The sequence below is a fragment of the Pleurodeles waltl genome, chromosome 3_1 (genome assembly GCF_031143425.1).
Source record: "Pleurodeles waltl isolate 20211129_DDA chromosome 3_1, aPleWal1.hap1.20221129, whole genome shotgun sequence".
In the NCBI taxonomy this organism is placed as follows: domain Eukaryota; kingdom Metazoa; phylum Chordata; class Amphibia; order Caudata; family Salamandridae; genus Pleurodeles; species Pleurodeles waltl.
This window is the reverse complement of record NC_090440.1, coordinates 1,136,683,084-1,136,701,198: the sequence shown is the minus strand read 5'-3', so window position 1 is coordinate 1,136,701,198 and position 18,115 is coordinate 1,136,683,084.

Sequence of the window (18,115 nt, the reverse complement as noted above, 5' to 3'; positions counted from 1 at the left end):
TCTTTCTGGTCCAGGGGCGACCATGGCGAGCAAAAAAACTGATGGATTAAATCCAGATCTATGACTGGGGGGTAAACATTTGATTTGTTCCGCATTCCATCCATCATCTGCTCTTTTTGCTACTTTATTTTGAGGCAAGATATGCTTGGGACCCAAGATGTACATTTTGCAAAATATAGTTGCTCAGCTGCATTTGATTTGTTCCGCATTCCATCCATCATCTGTTCTTTTTGCTACTTTATTGTGAGGCAAGATATGCTTGGGACCCAAGATGTACATTTTGCAAAATATAGTTGCTCAGCTGCATCCATTTACATTGATGTTACTTATTAAGACCATCTACCATCTCACTCATGGGCATTTCTATGCACCTACTTGTGTTCTTGGCAAATATGCACTGCAGCACTTATTGTGCCATTCACTAGTGTGAGAAAATAGGACATTTAAGAAAGGGATCCTTTCAGCTCTTCCCTGAATGTTCTGACTTTTCTGAATGGTCTGGCACTTCCAGAACATTCTGCTAGTTTCCATCTGCCCTGGAGGCGTTTCCCTGTGTTACCCTGTCATTCCACCCTCCTTTCCTCCACCAGCTGCCAATGTGCTTTCCCCCACAGTCTCTAAGACTGACCCTAACAAGCTTGCATGATGGAACCTAGGAAATGTGACTAAGGGCCCAATTACAAGCTGGGCAGTCAGACCAGCAGTCCACCACAGTGGCGATCCCAAGAAGACCACTGCACCAGTGGTCTCCCGTCCGCTGTGTTACTGTGTATACAACCCAAACAGCCGACCGTGTCGACGGTGTGCTTCTCGCCAGTGGAGTAGCAGGCTGCAATGCTGGCGGTGCATACTCCATTGCCATCATGTCTGCGGCTAACTGCTGAGCCGGTTACAAACACACAGTTGTACAGCAGTCCCCTTTTAGTGGTTATCTGATGGCAGTAGACCATCATGGCATGCTGTCAGCAAAGCACCAAAACAGTGCCCATTGGATGGGTTAAAAACAACACAGCTGACATCCATTGGCCAAGTGGACACACCTGCAAATCACACTATAAAACATACCCCATACCAGATCATGGTCCTTTGCCTCTCCACTGCAGCACAGCAAGACAGAGACCACATTTCATTAGTTTTCTTGTGTGAGATAAGTCAGTCCTTTTCCCCATCCCGTTTAACACTTTCCATACACTTCTTCTTTTTCCCCCCAATATCACTTGTCTTGGTTCTTTTAGTCCTTGTCATCCACTTTAATCTATACTCATGTCACGTTCCTAAAATCCACATTTTTCTGAGGCTGCGTTGACAGTCATGGCGAATGAAATCATAAGAGTGGAGCCACAGTTGTTTGGAGCCCAAGTCCAACATACTCCTCTCAGTAGGAAAATGGAAATGTGGCAAAGGATAGTCGACAGAGTGAATCTGCAGGCACCTCCATATGCACAAAGGAGGATATTAAGAAGAGGTGGAACTGCCTGAGGAGGAAGGTGCATTCCCTGGCCTCCAAGCAACACATGGAGACCCAGAAGACTGGTGGTAGTCCTCCGAGTGCCCCTCTGCAACCCTTTCCCTGGGAGATAAAGGTCTTTGCCATCCTGCATCCTGTGGTGCTTGACAGGAATAGCTGGGGGAGCAGAGTCTAGTAACTTACACCACTATAACTGTCACAGAATTTCAATGTCTTATTTGCACTCATCTCAGCTTTTGCCATTGTGTTGTCCATCTATTCTCTTAACATGCAATATATAAAGTATCTGAGACATTAGATTGTCAATATGTATTGTTGTATATGACATCACATGTATCAATCTCCAATACATGACATATGTTTGATTGGGGTCTGTAAGTGTCTTACTATTAACATATCATCCCAGAACCCATGGTATGTGTCAATATGTAGATGTATGGTCCAATCTAACTGTAAATTGGCAACCAATATGTAAAACTAACCATTTGTCTAGTGTTATAAAGTGACATGACTACAACTATCTTGAGGCCCTACTTCTGTATGCAAAACAAGAGGTTATTGTGCTCTTGCCCATTTTCACTTGTTTGCCATGTCACAACTGATGGTCACTTATCATGGAGTTTACCATTTATCTAGTGTTGGGAGTTGGAAAGTGACATGACTACAACTACCATGAGTCCCTGTTTGTGTAACTCAAAACAAGAGGTTAGTGTACTCTTGCTCATTTTCATTTTTTCCAAGTCACAACTGATGGTCACTTATCATGAATTTCACAATTTCTTTAGTGTTGGGAGTTAGAAAGTGACATTACTACTATTACTATGAGGCTCTGTTTCTGTAACTCAAAACAAGAGGTGTGTTCAGCTGTATGATCATCTCTATAACTCACCAGAAGAACAGGTAACTATCTTATATACATATATGACTATGTTCAACACCAACGTTTTCTTTCTCACAGGCCACAATGTGCATCTGAATTCCAGAGAGATTTTTAGATTACAGTACCTTGAGTTCGCATATGGGATGGCTACAAAATGTACTGTTATGTATTGGAGTGATAGAAACGTGATGTTTATGTGGGTCCAGTATGATTAGCCTGCAGTGAGCAAGGCCTAACAAAGAGTTGTGCCCATTATGGGCCATGGCCCAGGCTGGGGCCGACTTACTGTGGCAATACAACTGATGCACAGGGTAATCGCCCTATACACCAGCAGATCCTTAGATGTTTCCAAAATGAGTCTTCTGAACTAACAGTAGCCCTGAATGCTTTTACATAGACTACATTTGGAATGGTGACTGAAGTAACCCCCTGACCTGGTTCATTTTTCCATTGACCCATAATGTAAATGTGTGACATTTACTAATGACATGCCCCTTACTCCCACAGGTACGTTGCCACATTTCCATAAGCCATGTTTGCACTGTACAGGCCTATTACACAAGTGACAAACGTACAGTGCAGATAGTTGGTTAATTTCGAAGAGATCATTACATATGAATCACTAGCTTGGTTACCTTCAACCAATCAAACAAAGTGCACTATGGTATGTTGAATGTTATCTCTGTAACAGTGCCACATGTGGCAAAGTGTGTCCTGTGATACCAGTACGTACCACAAAACTCCATCACCCGTAGTATGATATTTTATTAAGTAGTCCACATGTCCACACATCCCCAGAGAGGAAGCTCTCAGTGACATACTGTAGGAAGGTAGCCTCTTTCTAGCATTGTTACCCCCACTTTTGGCCTGTTTGTGAGTATATGTCAGGGTGTTTTTACTGTCTCACTGGGATCCTGCTAGTCAGGACCCCAGTGCTCATAGTGAAAACCTTATTTGTCAGTGTGTTTTATATGTCTCACTGGGACCCGGATAGCCAGGACCCCAGTGCTCATAGTTTGTGACCTGTATGTGTATCCCTGTGTAGTGCCTAACTGTGTCACTGAGGCTCTGTTAACCAGAACCTCAGTGCGTATGCTCTCTCTGCCTTTAAAATTGTCTCAATAGGCTAGTGACCATTTTCACCAATTCTAATTGGCACTCTGGAATGCCCTTATAATTCCCTGGTATATGGTACTTAGGTACCCAGGATATTGGGGTTCCAGGAAATCCATATGGGCTGCAGCATTTCTTTTGCCACCAATAGGGAGCTCACAAATCTTACACAGGACTGCCACTGCAGCCTGAGTGAAATAATGTCCACCTTATTTCACAGCCATTTTACACTGCACTTAAGTAACTTATAAGTCACCTATACGTCTAACCCTCACTTGGTGAAGGTTTGGTGCAAAGTTACTAAGTGTGAGGGCACCCTGGCACTAGCCAAGGTGCCCCCACATAGTTCAGGGCAATTTCCCCGGACTTTGCGAGTGCGAGGACACCATTGCACACGTGCACTACATATAGGTCAATACTTATATGTAGCTTCACAATGGTAACTCCGAATATGGCCATGTAACATGTCTAAGATCATGGAATTGTCCCCCCATGACAAATCTGGTATGGGGGTGCTAATCCCATGCATCCCCCAGGGCTCCAGCATGGACCCCGGGTACTGCAAAACCAGATCTCTAGGGTTTTCACTGCAGCTACTGCTGCTGCCAACCCACAGACAGGCTTTTGCCCTCCTGGGGTCTGGGCAGCCCACTCCCAGGAAGGCAGAACAAAGGATTTCCTCTGAGAGAGGGTGTTACACCCTCTCCCTTTGGAAATAGGTGTTAAGGGCCTGAGAAGAGTAGCCTCTCCAGGCCTCTGGAAATGCTTTGAAGGGCACAGATGGTGCCCTCCTTGCATAAACCAGTCTGCACCGGTTCAGGGAACCCCCAGCCCCTGCTCTGGCATGAAACTGGACAAAAGAAAGTGGAGTGACCACTCCCCTGTCCATCATCACCCCAGGGGTGGTGCCCAGAGCTCCTCCAGTGTATCCTAGACCTCTGCCATCTTGAATCCAGAGGTGTGAGGGCTCAATGGAGGCCTCTGAGTTGCCAGTGCCAGCAGGTGACGTCAGAGACCCCTCCTGATAGGTGCTTACCTGACTAGGTGGCCCATCCTCCTCTGAGAGTTACTTAGGGTCTCTCCTGTGGGCTTTTCCTCAGATAACGAATGTAAGAGCTCACCAGAGTTCCTCTGCATCTCCCTCTTCGACTTCAGCTACGGATCAACCGCTGACTGCTCCAGGACGCCTGCAAAACTGCAACAAAATAGCAAGAAGACTACCAGCGACATTGTAGCGCCTAATCCTGTTGGCTTTCTCAACTTTTTCCTGGTGGTGCGTGCTCTGGGGGCTGTCTGCATTCACCCTGTACTGGAAGCCAAGAAGAAATCTCCCGTGGGTCGACGGAATCTTCCCCTGCTAACGCAGGCACCAAACGTCTGCTTCACTGGTCCTCTGAGTCCCCTCTCATCGTGATGAGCGTGGTACCTGGAACACAGGAGCTGGATCCAAGTGACCCCGACAGTCCAGTGGTCCATCTGTCTAAATTTGGGGGAGGTAAATCCTTGCCTCCCCTCTCCAGACAGTAATCCTGTGTACTGCGTGAACTACAGCTGCTAGGGCTTCTGTGCACTTTTGCAAGGAATCTTTCATGCACAGCACAGCCCAGGCCCCCAGCCCTCCGTCCTGCATTGCTTAACTCGTGGGACCCTCTTTTGTAGTGTTGAGACGACCGCTGTGCTCAGTTTTCTTGAACCTGTGTGCAAGTACTTCTGCGGGTTCTGCCTTCTTCTGCATGGGCTCTCTGTATTGCTGAGGGCCCCCAATGTCTCCTCTTCCAAGTGGCGACCTCCTGGTCCTTCCTGGGCGCAGGCAGCACCCTTTTTCTTCAACTGCGACCTTTGCAGCTAGCAAGGATTGTTTGCGGTCTTTCTGCAAGGAAACAGCTCTGCATCCTCCAGCATTCCGTGGGATATCTTCTGTGCAAAGGAGAAGTTACTGGCACCTTCCGTTGTTGCAGGATCTTCAGTTTCTTCCACCCAGAGGCAGCCATTTTGCACCTTTATCCGGGGTTTAGTGGGCTTCTGCCTCCCTGGACACTTTCGTGACTCTTGGACTTGGTCCCCTTCCTTTACAGGTCCTCAGGTCCAGGAATCCGTCTCCAGTGCTTTGCAGTCTGTTGTGGTCTTTGCAGAAACTCCTATCACAACTTTAGTGTGTTTCGGGGAAGTAGGGTCACTTTACTCCTACTTTTCAGGGTCTTGGGGTGGGGTATCTTGGACACCCTTAGTGTTTTCTTACACTCCCAGCGACCCTCTACACACTACACTAGGCCAGGGGTCCCAAAGTGGTTCAGATTCCACTTTCTTAGTATATGGTTTGTGTTGCCCCTAGGCCTATTGCAACCTATTGTATTCTACAGTGTTTGCACTACTTTTTTCAACTGTTTACTTACCTGATTTTGGTTTGTGTGTATATTTTGTGTATTTTACTTACCTCCTAAGGGAGTATATCCTCAGAGATATTTTTGGCACATTGTCACTAAAATAAAGCACCTTTATTTTTAGTAACTCTGAGTATTGTGATTCTTATGATATAGTGCTATATGATAGACATTGTATAGTAGGAGCTTTGCATGTCCCCTAGTTCAGCCTAAGCTGCTCTGCTATAGCTACCTCTATCAGCCTAAGCTGCTTATAACACTACTAATCTACTAATAAGGCATAACTGGACCTGGCACAAGGTGTAAGTACCATCTGGTACCCACTATAAGCCAGGCCAGTCTCCTACACATACATACCAGCCCTTTCAATGTAACCTAAGTCTTAGGATGTAGTATATACTATGGTAGTAGCATGTATCGACTGTATGCAATAAGTCAATGGGCCTGGCTGAAAAGGGGTCAGTACAGTCATGCACAAGTAGTTTACCCGTCAGAAGGTCACCATGGTGTGTTGTGTTTCATTGTAGCTCATATCACAGTTCATGTTGGTTGGCCCTGGGCTACATGACGTTAGTGGGCTGTCTTAGTCAGTGTAGGCCATGACCAGGGTTGAAGATAGCCAGCAGATGACTACAAAAGTGTGTATTTATGTCTGTGTACTTTTCAACACGTGAGAATTACAAATGGTGTGTGTTAACAATTTAAAAATGCTTGTGTTAGGTGTACATAAAATGTGTGTTAACCAAACAGATATAATAAAATATCTAATTATGATCTCTTTAGTCATCTATTACACCAATACAGGTTAACACCCATTAGAAGCAAGTCATTTGGAGAGCTATCACCCGGAAGGTGCTGACCATGGGAGGTCTATCACAGGTGCACCACCCATTGCCGGAAAAGGTGGGAGGACCCGAGACACTGGGCCAGGAAGAAAATGGAGGTCCAGCTGGGGCTGTCCTCCCAATGTGGACGCTGTGCATACCAGACCCTGACCACCAGAATGGTCCACATACTAACGGTGGCCTACCCTGTGCTTGAACAATGGTTGAGGGACTCACCGCAGCTAGCAGCTGGCCAGAATCATACATGGCCAACTTTCTGTGTTACAGGCAGGAATTGCCCTATCAATATTGGGGGTAGCCCATGTGCCACACACAAGAACAGTAATTCTTTGTGTAGGTCTGTTAGTAGGTGCATGCTGATGAGCCTTGCCTATTGTCCTTATGACTATGAACACTACAGAGTCCAGTACACTAACAAATTACTGTCTTGAACAGACGCATGGCTGAGTACAGTGATTAATCAGCTCATGTTGTTTGATTTTGTGGGTAACATTTGTACCCAATATGCTACTTGTCTCAGTGTGTCAAGAGTGATGCTACCTCAGTACTATGTCTCATGTGATGGTGGCCCTTTTACATGTGACATAGCATACAGTACACTTTGTGTGCAGTCACTGAGCAATACTTCCCCTTGGCAAGTGGTGAATGTATAGTTATATGAGTTAGCAAACATCACGGGGCCATCAGTATTTGTGCCTACATGTTTGCATGTGTATTCTTCATTTTGCAGTATCATTTACACTACTGTTTCACACATGATCAATGTATCTTCATAGTATGTTGTCTGATTCCATTACATATGTGTGTGTGTAGGTCAAACTGTATTTGAACATAATTATATGTGATGGGTAAACAGTTCATGTGTTACCACAGACAGGAGTGTGTAAACATTGGTTGGAGGGTCACACATACCCTAAGCCATTATTCAATGTCATTAGTCAGGTTCAGGTGCTGAAGCAATGAAGGACATGACAGGCAGACCTACAACAATTTCTCACAATGTGAATTGTCATGCCATTGATGTGGAATTATTCAGCTAAGTGATTTGCGCATGTTTTTTGGTGACTTCTCAATAATAGACTGTTGACATGCACCAGGAAATGACTTGCAGAAATGTGGGAATCATTTATAAATGTGTACACTCAGAAATACAATGGAATTTGTGTGTGCATCACGTAAAGGTACAGTGATGCACCTTCCCATTAGGAAACAGATTAAACCACCTCTTCAGGTAAAATAGATTCCCTGTGCCTCAAAAACATTCAATGAACTATTGTTTTTTGGTTATGTGATGTTAGAATAGTGTTCTCCCCATTACCAATCTAGACTAGGCCTAGCTGATTCATTATGCTGTGGATATTTGAAGACAAATTTCCAAGACATTTTGCCCAGATTGCCTTTTCTGTTCTACATGTGTCACACAGCGGTGCTGCATAAGTACAACTTTCATGTGGCTATTCTGACAATGAACATATTAGGAAGTTACCATTGGGAAGTTTCAACTGCATGATATGAGGTGTTCCATGTTACCTTATTCTTGCCACTGTACATATTGCTGCAACATAGATGTATTAGTTGGCCATCATTTCATCATGCTGTGGTGTTAGGTATATGAACATTTGTTGATTGCAGGGCCTTGTGTGGATTCTGTAGGAATGTATTTGGAATTGCGTACTAGTTTGTAAAATCAGGTTACTGAGGTATGCTACAAAAGCTGAACCATTCAAGGTGATGTGGTCTCCTTCTTGATACATGGGTATTGTGATAAGACAACTTCACTAATAGAACTTGAGCTGTCTGTGATTATGAATTTACTGTGAGCAACTGTTTACAGTTAATGTAGCATGCATGCATGTGGTCTTCGTAATGTTGAAGCCACACCAAAAGACCCATCCACCACCCCAGCATACCCAGCACCACATTACACACCACCAAAAAAAGCAATCGCACTCACTCACCCACACAAAAGACACCTACAAAACACAAAATTGATACTTCAGACATACAGAAAGCAGCTCCAAAGACACACCCACCCACACCTGACACTTCCACTCCCTCAACCTCCCAACCCCTAATCCCTCATGGACATCCTACCCATTTTCCCAAGGATAGTTTATTGTTTGCCCTTGCACTTACCCCCGTCAAAACCACCACCCCCTCCCAAAGCCAAAGGTACCCCTCCTGCACCCCAAATCACCCCTTCCACATCCAAATCCTCCTCTGTGAAACCTGATCCCTGACCACTAAACCCTGCCATACCCGACCTAAAACCAAAACCCCTCCCGCAACCAAAGACACTCATCCTAAACCGACCCTAACCCTCCCAAATTACATCATTGAGGTGCCTGGACTGCCCACTAAATGCTCCTTCCTGGGGAGGTTCCCATGTCAGTGTCTTGAGAGACAAGTTTAGCGGCACAGTAGTGTGCTGAACCACATACTGTATTAATGTACTGGTCAGTGGCTTTTACTACCTGTGTTTCTTGTTTTCAATTAAAACATAATTTTCTAGTTTTATTACACATTAGTCCTGCAATTACTTTTCTACCATTTTCATGGCTACTTTGGGATGTATGAAAACAGTTGTGTTTCTTTCACCCTGACTGATGATCCATGTGATGTGGGTGGTATGATCTCATCTTGGAACCAGTGCTGGAGTCACCCAGGACAAGGGGAAGTGTTCAATGGATGGATATGTGGGATGTAATCCATTTGGGGATGGAATTGGATTGGGTGGTATTTCATATGGTAAGTATTTCATCTTGGCTTGGCCAATGTCAACATCTATTGGGTTGCATTCATCCCTATGATGTAGGTTGGATATTTGTTTAATGTGTACAAGCTACAGATTTGTTTCTCCACCCATAGAGGGTGTTCAATTGTCATACATTTGTATACATGTTAATGGACATGTGTCAATTTTTATGTGTGTAACTTACACCTACTTTATCTAAATGTGTGACCAATGCTGTTACTGTGGTGTTTGCTTTAATGACTTGCAGTTACACATTTCCAACATATACATGGCACTTACATGGCACTTAGTTATACTTTTGGTTGTCACTGGTATACTTCAAGCCAGAGGTCCTATGAAAGTGTAGGTTTTGAGGCATGTGGAAAGTGGATTTTGACCCAGGGCACTAGCCTTCCAGGGGTCCCCAAGGTAGAGGCATACCTATTCTACAGGGAGTTTTTACATTGTGACCTTTGAATATTTCTCATACTGAATATTTTACGCCCCATTTACCATACATAACTTTTAAATGTGGGTGTTATGTGAGAGTCCACTACACAGGCTTAGCAGAGAAGTGATGTTCAATTTCATGACACATCCATACAGATGTATCTTTGATATCACAACAAGCCATAACATGTGAGCAATGTGTGGGTGTCACTTAGATTAATAGGTGTGATTTTGATGAGGAGGTGCAGTTGTGTGACACTGTTTTATACACACATCACTATCTAAGAATTGAATTGAACAATTTGTCAGGAAATGGCAGAGATCATAGGCAACCGAAAAACTCATGTGATACAATAAGTTTCCTTGCCAGCTGGCCCTGCAGGATTGAATCCGTGGCCACTGCCTCCTCCAGTTACACTTGTAAAATCTGTTCAAGCTACAGGACTTGGAATAGGCCACTGGGGACTTTTATCTACCTTGACTATGTCTATGCCTGTTTAGATAGTGCAGTTCCCAGTTATTCATTTGAAACTGGCATTTTTTTTTAATGGGATTCAAAGTAATTTGCAGTATTTCTAAACTAACTTTGGTTAGATTAACTCCTTAAGCCTTCCTCAGTTTCTAATGACCAGACAAAGGTTGTTCTATCATGCTTAGAATTGCAGCAAACTGGTTGAATGTTTTGGTTGAAAGGAATGAGCTAGCCCTACATAATTGTTGATATCTCTATATTAAAATGTGAAAACTAGTTGATTGAAAGATGCAAAGGTAAGCACTGAACTAAGTGTGTGCAAAATTCACATATATTACTTCCATGTATTATGTAAAAGTTAGGAATTTCAGCACAATTACACATAATAACCTGAAAAGCAAAGTTGTTATTTAGAGCCATATTTAGGGTGAAATGCAAAATTGTGCAAAAAAACAAAAGCACTGCACACAACAGTTGCTCACATTCTGTTTTTTGTGTGGAATTGCACTCAATTTTTACCACAAATAGTGCATTTGCTGTAATATTTTGTGTGGATGCTGTGTAATTACATGACATGGCATAATGGTGGAATGCCAGGAATGTCAAATAACCAAAATTCTTTAAATTAATCAAATTATGCCAGTGTGATTACAGTTTCCCCCGGGACTAAACTGGATAAAGAATTGCTGATCTTGAAGCAGGGCTCTCCTTAACCTATGTGATGACCTTTCATAAGTTAGTTATTGAAGTTGTATAGCAAAAAGAGACACATGCCTCATTGATTTATTGAGTACTCAAAAGTGAACTGAGGGATGTCTTAGCCCAAGTTGTAAACCTGCCCACCAAGGGCCATATTTATACTCCGTTTGCGCCGAAATTGCGTCGTTTTTTTTTACGCAATTTCGACGCAAAACTAACGCCAACTAACGCCATATTTATACTATGGCGTTAGAGGCGAATAGCGCCAAAGTTCCCGGAATGTGCGTCATTTTTTAGCGTGAACCCCTTCCTTGCGTTAATGATATGCAAGGGAGGCGTTCCCGTCTAAAAAATGACTCCCAGGAGTTTACGTGGTATTTATACTCCCGGGCAAAAGAGACGCCCGGGAGTTGGCGTGGCTAAAAACGGCGCATTTGCGCCACTTTTTAACGCCTGCTCAGAGCAGGCGTTAAGGGGCCTGTGGGCTCAAAATGAGCCCACAGGTGCCCTCCCATGCCCCCAGGGACCCCCCCTGCCACCCTTGCCCACCCCAGGAGGACACCCAAGGATGGAGGGACCCACCCCAGGGACATTCAGGTAAGTTCAGGTAAGTATAATTTTTTTTTTTTTATATATTTTTTTGGTGGCATAGGGGGGCCTTATTTGTGCCCCCCTACATGCCACTATGCCCAATGACCATGCCCAGGGGACAGAAGTCCCCTGGGCATGGCCATTGGGCAAGGGGGCATGACTCCTATCTTTACAATGATAGGAGTCATGTTGATGGGGGATGGGCGTCGAAAATAAATGGCGCAAGTCGGGTTAAGACGATTTTTTCGACGTAACCTGACTTGCCCCATTTTAAGACGCCCATGCGCCATTTTCCCCCTACGCCGGCGCTGTCAGGTCTACGTGGTTTTTTCCCACGCAAACCAGGCAGCGCCGGTCTGATTGCGCCGTCTAACGCCATTCCATAAATACGGCGCCCGCATGGCGCTTCAGAATGGCGTTAGATGGCGCAAAACTTTTTGACGCTAAACTGCGTTAGCGCAGTTTAGCGTCAAAAAGTATAAATATGGGCCCAAGTGTGCTGAGATGACTGATATAGAAATTAAGTTAGATCATCACCTGAAGCAACAAAAGGTGTCAGGGTAAAATAAGATTCAAAAGTGAGCAGGTTCCAACCTACTAAAATCAATAAGAAGAAAGAACTTATTCTGAAGTATTTGACCTAATGCAGGTGAGTGGAATAAGACGTACCATTTTCAAGTAAGAACAAGAACTGAGAAGAATAACTAGTCTATGGATGCACAGTGTTAAATCAGGTCACTAACCAGAAGATTCTAAGGGTAAGGGAAGAATCCACTGACTAGAGCCGTTGTCAGAATGCAAGCAGTGATTTTGGCAGCTGAAACTAAGGTGCCAGAATCTGAAAACTAAACAACTTGCCGAACAGAAAGACCAATTTGCTGAGTGAAGGTATAGTTTGTCTCAGTTTCTCTGCCTAATAAACGCAACCCTTCACAGCTCATCTGAACATTTCAACTTTAGGAGATAGAAAAGTCAAGGTTTTTTCAGTGTTTCTTGTCTAAGGAGCGCTTGGGAATAAAAAAATGTCCTTTCATCAAAAAGAAAGTTTCAGAATCTTTCAAAGCTGTTGACAATACAGCCCTTTCCTCTTTTCTGCTCCATTATCACACTTATAGTCTGGTGATAAACCACTCTAGAATCACATGTAGAGGATTAACAGTTTATTTCATCGGTGGGCCTTAATTCAAGGTCATATCAGAAAAGCTCTGGTTGATTTTCCACTATCTGACAGTTTGTTAGGAAATTTGTTCCGTTCAAACGATTTTTGATTGTTGTAAGACTCATTGCTGTCAAAGGCAGCCTACTAAAAAGGTAGTTATGTGGCTACTTAATTTTATTTAGGGTTGTGAACAATCTCTGATTACTTGAAATTCCACACTACTACAATGTTACACAAAATATGTTGTTGTCTTTGATTTAAAAAAGGCAAATATGCTTCCAATACACAGAGATTACTACTGCCGAAGAAACCTACCTTTCAAGCATTACATACTGTGGAGTAACATATATGCAGTCCCTTACCAGAAGACTCAACCTCTAAGGTAGTACTTGGATGAATATTTAGCTAACAGACTTATTTGGCTGTCACAATCTCCAAAGTCCTCTCCGTTTCGTTTCATAAAAGGAGGAGAGCTATGGCCATGTATAGATGACAGGGCTTTAAATTAGGTAACTATGAATCAGTACCCATTGCCATTAATTCTGGTATTAGTTGATCAGATCAGAGACACAAATATTTTGACTAAACTAGACTTCTAGAGCACTAACCATCCCACCCAGTCAGAATTTAAATGAACAACAAATGGAAGACAAATGGAAGATTGACATTTGAACAAAATTCATTCTTTTGAAAGGCATGCTCTTCAGACTCTGTAGTGATGTGGTAGCCTTCCAGTACTCCATTGATGAAGTATTACATGGTTATCTTGATTTCTTCTGTATCGTATACATCAATTATATTCTTATTTTTTTTAAGCCTTTGAATGAATATAATCAGTATGTTTGTTGTATGATCTGTTAGATAAAGCTGTTATAAACTTCCATGCAATCTGTCATACAATATCTCTTTAAGAAGATATGCGATCTGGCATGTCTGCAGCAACTCAGGTGATTGCACATACAGCAGTGTAGTGATTACGCGAGTGGTCATACAACAGCCATGCCAGCATATAGCATCTAACTAGCAATATTTATGTCAATGAAATACTATATGCAGTGTCTCCGAAGCATCAGAATTTCAGCTCCTGGTAGTGAGGATTATTCAATTATTAGGTAGACACTATAGTGAGTGACATCTGGTATTGTCTGTACAAGGATTAAATTTGGGATAGTGAAGAGACAGTGAAGAAATAAGCTATGATAGGACTACAGTCTGGTCAAAAGGCCAGTTGAGGCCATGTCATAATTATTTTAGACTTTGTTTGTTGGATCCACCCAGAGGATTCTTCCTTGGCACTCATTGGTCAAAGGAAGCCAGAATATATGCAAAATACAGTTCCAAGGAGCAGCAGAGGTTATAGATAGCCAGATAAATGTCAGTTGGATCCACGGATCCACTCAAGAGCTATAAAAGAGCAGCAAATGGATGTACTAGTTGAGATCACTGACATATATTGGAACCCAAAATATTGTGCAAAAAAAAACCCACAAATATAATTTCCCTATACTGATAAATATAAAGTTTCACACTAATATAATTAAAAACATACAAAATATCATGTTTCCATATATATATATATATATATATATATATTTATTTATGATTTCTCCAACAAAATGACTCAAGGTCATGCGTGGCACTCACAGGATACCTGCAAATACTTTTTTATTGTTTCAAGAATTATTTACATCCAACACCAACGGGTTTCAACACACAAAGGGGGTCATTCTGACCCCAGCGGGCGGCGGGAGCCGCCCGCCTGGAGGGAGCCGCCATATGGCCGCTCCGCGGTCGAAAGACCGCGGAGGCCATTCTGGCTTTCCCGGTGGGCTGGCGGGCGAACGCCAGAAGGCCGCCCGCCAGCCCAGCGGGAAACCCCTCCCCACGAGGAAGCCGGCTCCGAATGGAGCCGGCGGAGTGGAGGATGTGCGACGGGTGCAGTGGCACCCGTCGCGAATTCCAGTGTCTGCAAAGCAGACACTGGAATTCAAAGTGGGGCCTTCTTATGGGGGCCCCTGCAGTGCCCATGCCATTGGCATGGGCACTGCAGGGGCCCCCAGGGGCCCCACGACACCCCTCACTGCCATCCTGTTCCTGGCGGTCGGAACCGGCAGGAACAGGATGGCGGTGAGGGGGTCGGAATCCCCCATGGCGGCGCAGCAAGCTGCGCCGCCATGGGGGATTCCCAGGGCAGCGGAAAACCGGCGGGAGACCGCCGGTTTTCCTGGTCTGACCGCGGCCAAACCGCAGCGGTCAGAATGCCCTGCGGGGCACCGCCAGCCTGTTGGCGGTGCTCCCGCATCCCCGGCGGTCCTTGACCGCTGGGGTCGGAATGACCCCCAAAGTCTTAATCACAAGGCCTTGATCAAGACCTTATGGGTTGAAACGCATTGGTGTTGGATGTAATTGATTCTTTAAACAATAAAAAAAAGAATCCAAGTATCCAAGCAAGTAAGCGTGTGACCTTGAGTCATTTTGTTGGAGAATGAATACAGGGAATTTGGTCCTTCTCTGACGCTGGCACCAGCGTTGAGCACGCCTACAGGGGACCATTTGGTGAAGGATATATATATATATATATATATATATATATATATATATATATATATATATATATATTTAGGTAGTAAATCTTAAATATTTTAATGCATACCATTAATATGTTAGGTAAATAAATCTCACTAATATTTCATACTATATAAAAATATATTCTTCTATAAACATATAAACACACATACAGCTATATATGTGTCTCTCTGAATCTAACCAAACCATAGAAATTTACCAGTTATATTTAGTTATCTCAAGTAACTATAACTCCTGCCCTAAGGTAACTATAACTCACGCCCTCACCATACACTGATAATTACTGCACAAATTACAGCACAAGTGACATCTTTGATGATATCATTGATAATGTCATCTTAACATCTGCAGCCAAATTATTGATCAGATAACTGTGCACAGTGGGGGCGCACCCCGCATCATTTTGTTTTAAAGCCCCGGGAAAGTGGCAGTCCCTGGGGCTGTGGGGGGCCAGGTGGCCCTCTGCACACGTAATTGCCCCAGGAAGGTGGTAGTCCCCAGGGCAGTGGGGGGGGGGGGACTTGCAAGCCCCCTACATTAAATTGGGAATGTCCCAGGGACTTGGCCAATCTAGGGGCTTCAGATTTAGCAAGCGATTGTTGTTTAAAAAGAAGTTTGCTGTGTCCGCAGGTCTGCCACAAATCGCTGTGAAAGTTTAAAAAAAAAAACTTTTTAGCTATGAGGGGGTCCCTCTGGCACCCCAGCACCAGAGCTAAGGGTTCAGGGTAACTCTACCTTGGCACCTTTTTTGTTTTTTTACACTTTTTTATAGGACTTGGATAAATGAAGCCGAGTCCCAACTTGTCTGCCAACACCTTGTTGTTGAATTGTTGACAGCCAATCAGATCTCAGCATGAGATTGGGAGGGTTTGCAAAAACTTCACATCCCTAAATACACAAATTTGGATTTTCGATCATTTCTCTAAAACTACTGAACAGATTTACCCCAAATAACAAAAAGGCCTATTTCTGGGCCAAGAACTACCCTTTTGCCAAATTTGTTATAATTCCTTCCAGTGGTTGGGCACTATGGCTACTCAAAATCCCAAAGGAAAAATGAATGGGGAGAAAGCATTTTGGGACCCCCACTTTTTCTCAGTCCCCGCTTGACAGATAACCCTGAAACTTTCCAGGCAGCAGATGAAGTGATTCACATATATATATATATATATATATATATATATATATATAGTAATTGTATTGTAATCATATTTATATAGCGCTTACTACCCCTGATGAGGCGTCAAAGTGCTTTTCGGTGAGTAGCACGCTACTCTGGAACCCAACAAGAATTAGTGATGGATTAGTATCGGGAAATAATGAGTACAGTTTCAGTATTATTATGAGTTAATTTGAGCCGCGGTTTGTTGGTTAGATTGACCAGAGTAATGGAGGGGTGGAGGAGGAAAGAAATCCAGAAGTGTTAATTGGGAGTATATCCTTAATTTACTCAACCCAAAGGCTTGGGATGAGTAAAGGGGGATGGCGGAGGGAAGAGTATGTGGAAGGGTTAGGGAGAACATAGTAGCAGGGTGAGATAAATGCGGGAGAATTTAGTAGGGTTGTGTTGGAGGTCACGGTAGTAGAGTGAGGTTTGGTGAGTTCGCTGTGGAAGCGGAGGGAAGAGCTTAGGCAGAGTTATTTAGGAGATGAAAGTAGTAGAAAGGATTTGGGATGAGACAGAGTGAAAATGGAGGATAGTTTGATAGAGACATGACATATGATGATGGGTAGATAAGTGTGATAAGATGAGAGCAGGAATTCATAGATATCTAGTATAACAACCCACCCAGGAGCCATGCAATGATCCACGAACATGCCAAGCACAGAAACAACATATACACATACATACATACATATATATATATATATATATACATACACACACACATGAATACACACACATATGCATATACAATACATAATTAGAACCATGGGTAAAATATACTTAGTCAAACAGGTTTAAAGAGTGTGTGTGTATTTTATTGTTATGACATAGTAGCGATACATATTTTCTAAAGAAACTATACATAACTAGAAGTATATACACATAATCTGAAAAAAATATGTATCAACATAGGTATATGCAGTTCATAGTTGTTTGAATATGGTGGTTATGAAGGAAAGAGCCAACTCTTGTGTAGTTTTCTGAAGACAAGAAAGTTATCTGTGGCTCTTATAGTTGGGGGTAATGAATTCCATAGTTTGGCTGCTTGAACGGAGAAGGATGTACCACCTATAGTCTTTTTTTTGGATGGTGGTGTTCTAAGGCGGGGTGCCAATCTTGAGCGGAGGTTTCTTTGCTGGATGTATTTGGTTATTTTGTTTCTGATAAAAAGCGGTCCTGTTCCATGTATAGCTTTGTGGGTGATACAAAGCAGCTTGAAAGTGCATCTTCTGGCAACGGGTAACCAGTGTAGTGCTCTCAAGGCAGGGGAGATGTGGGCTTGCGGCTTTACATGTAATAGTAGCCTGGCTGCGGAATTCTGGATACGTTGTAGTTTTTTCATAACAGATAGAGATGATCCATGGTAGAGGCCATTGGCATAATCCAGTTTGGAGAGTACAAGCGAGATAGTAGCTTGCACCTTGTGTGGAAATCCGAGGTGGGGGAAGATGCGTCGTAAAGTCTTCAAGGTGATGAAGCTTGTTTGTGCTAATTTGTCCACTTGGGCATTCATAGTTAACTTGGAATCCATAGTGATTCCTATGTTTTTAACTTCCTTGGATAATGGAG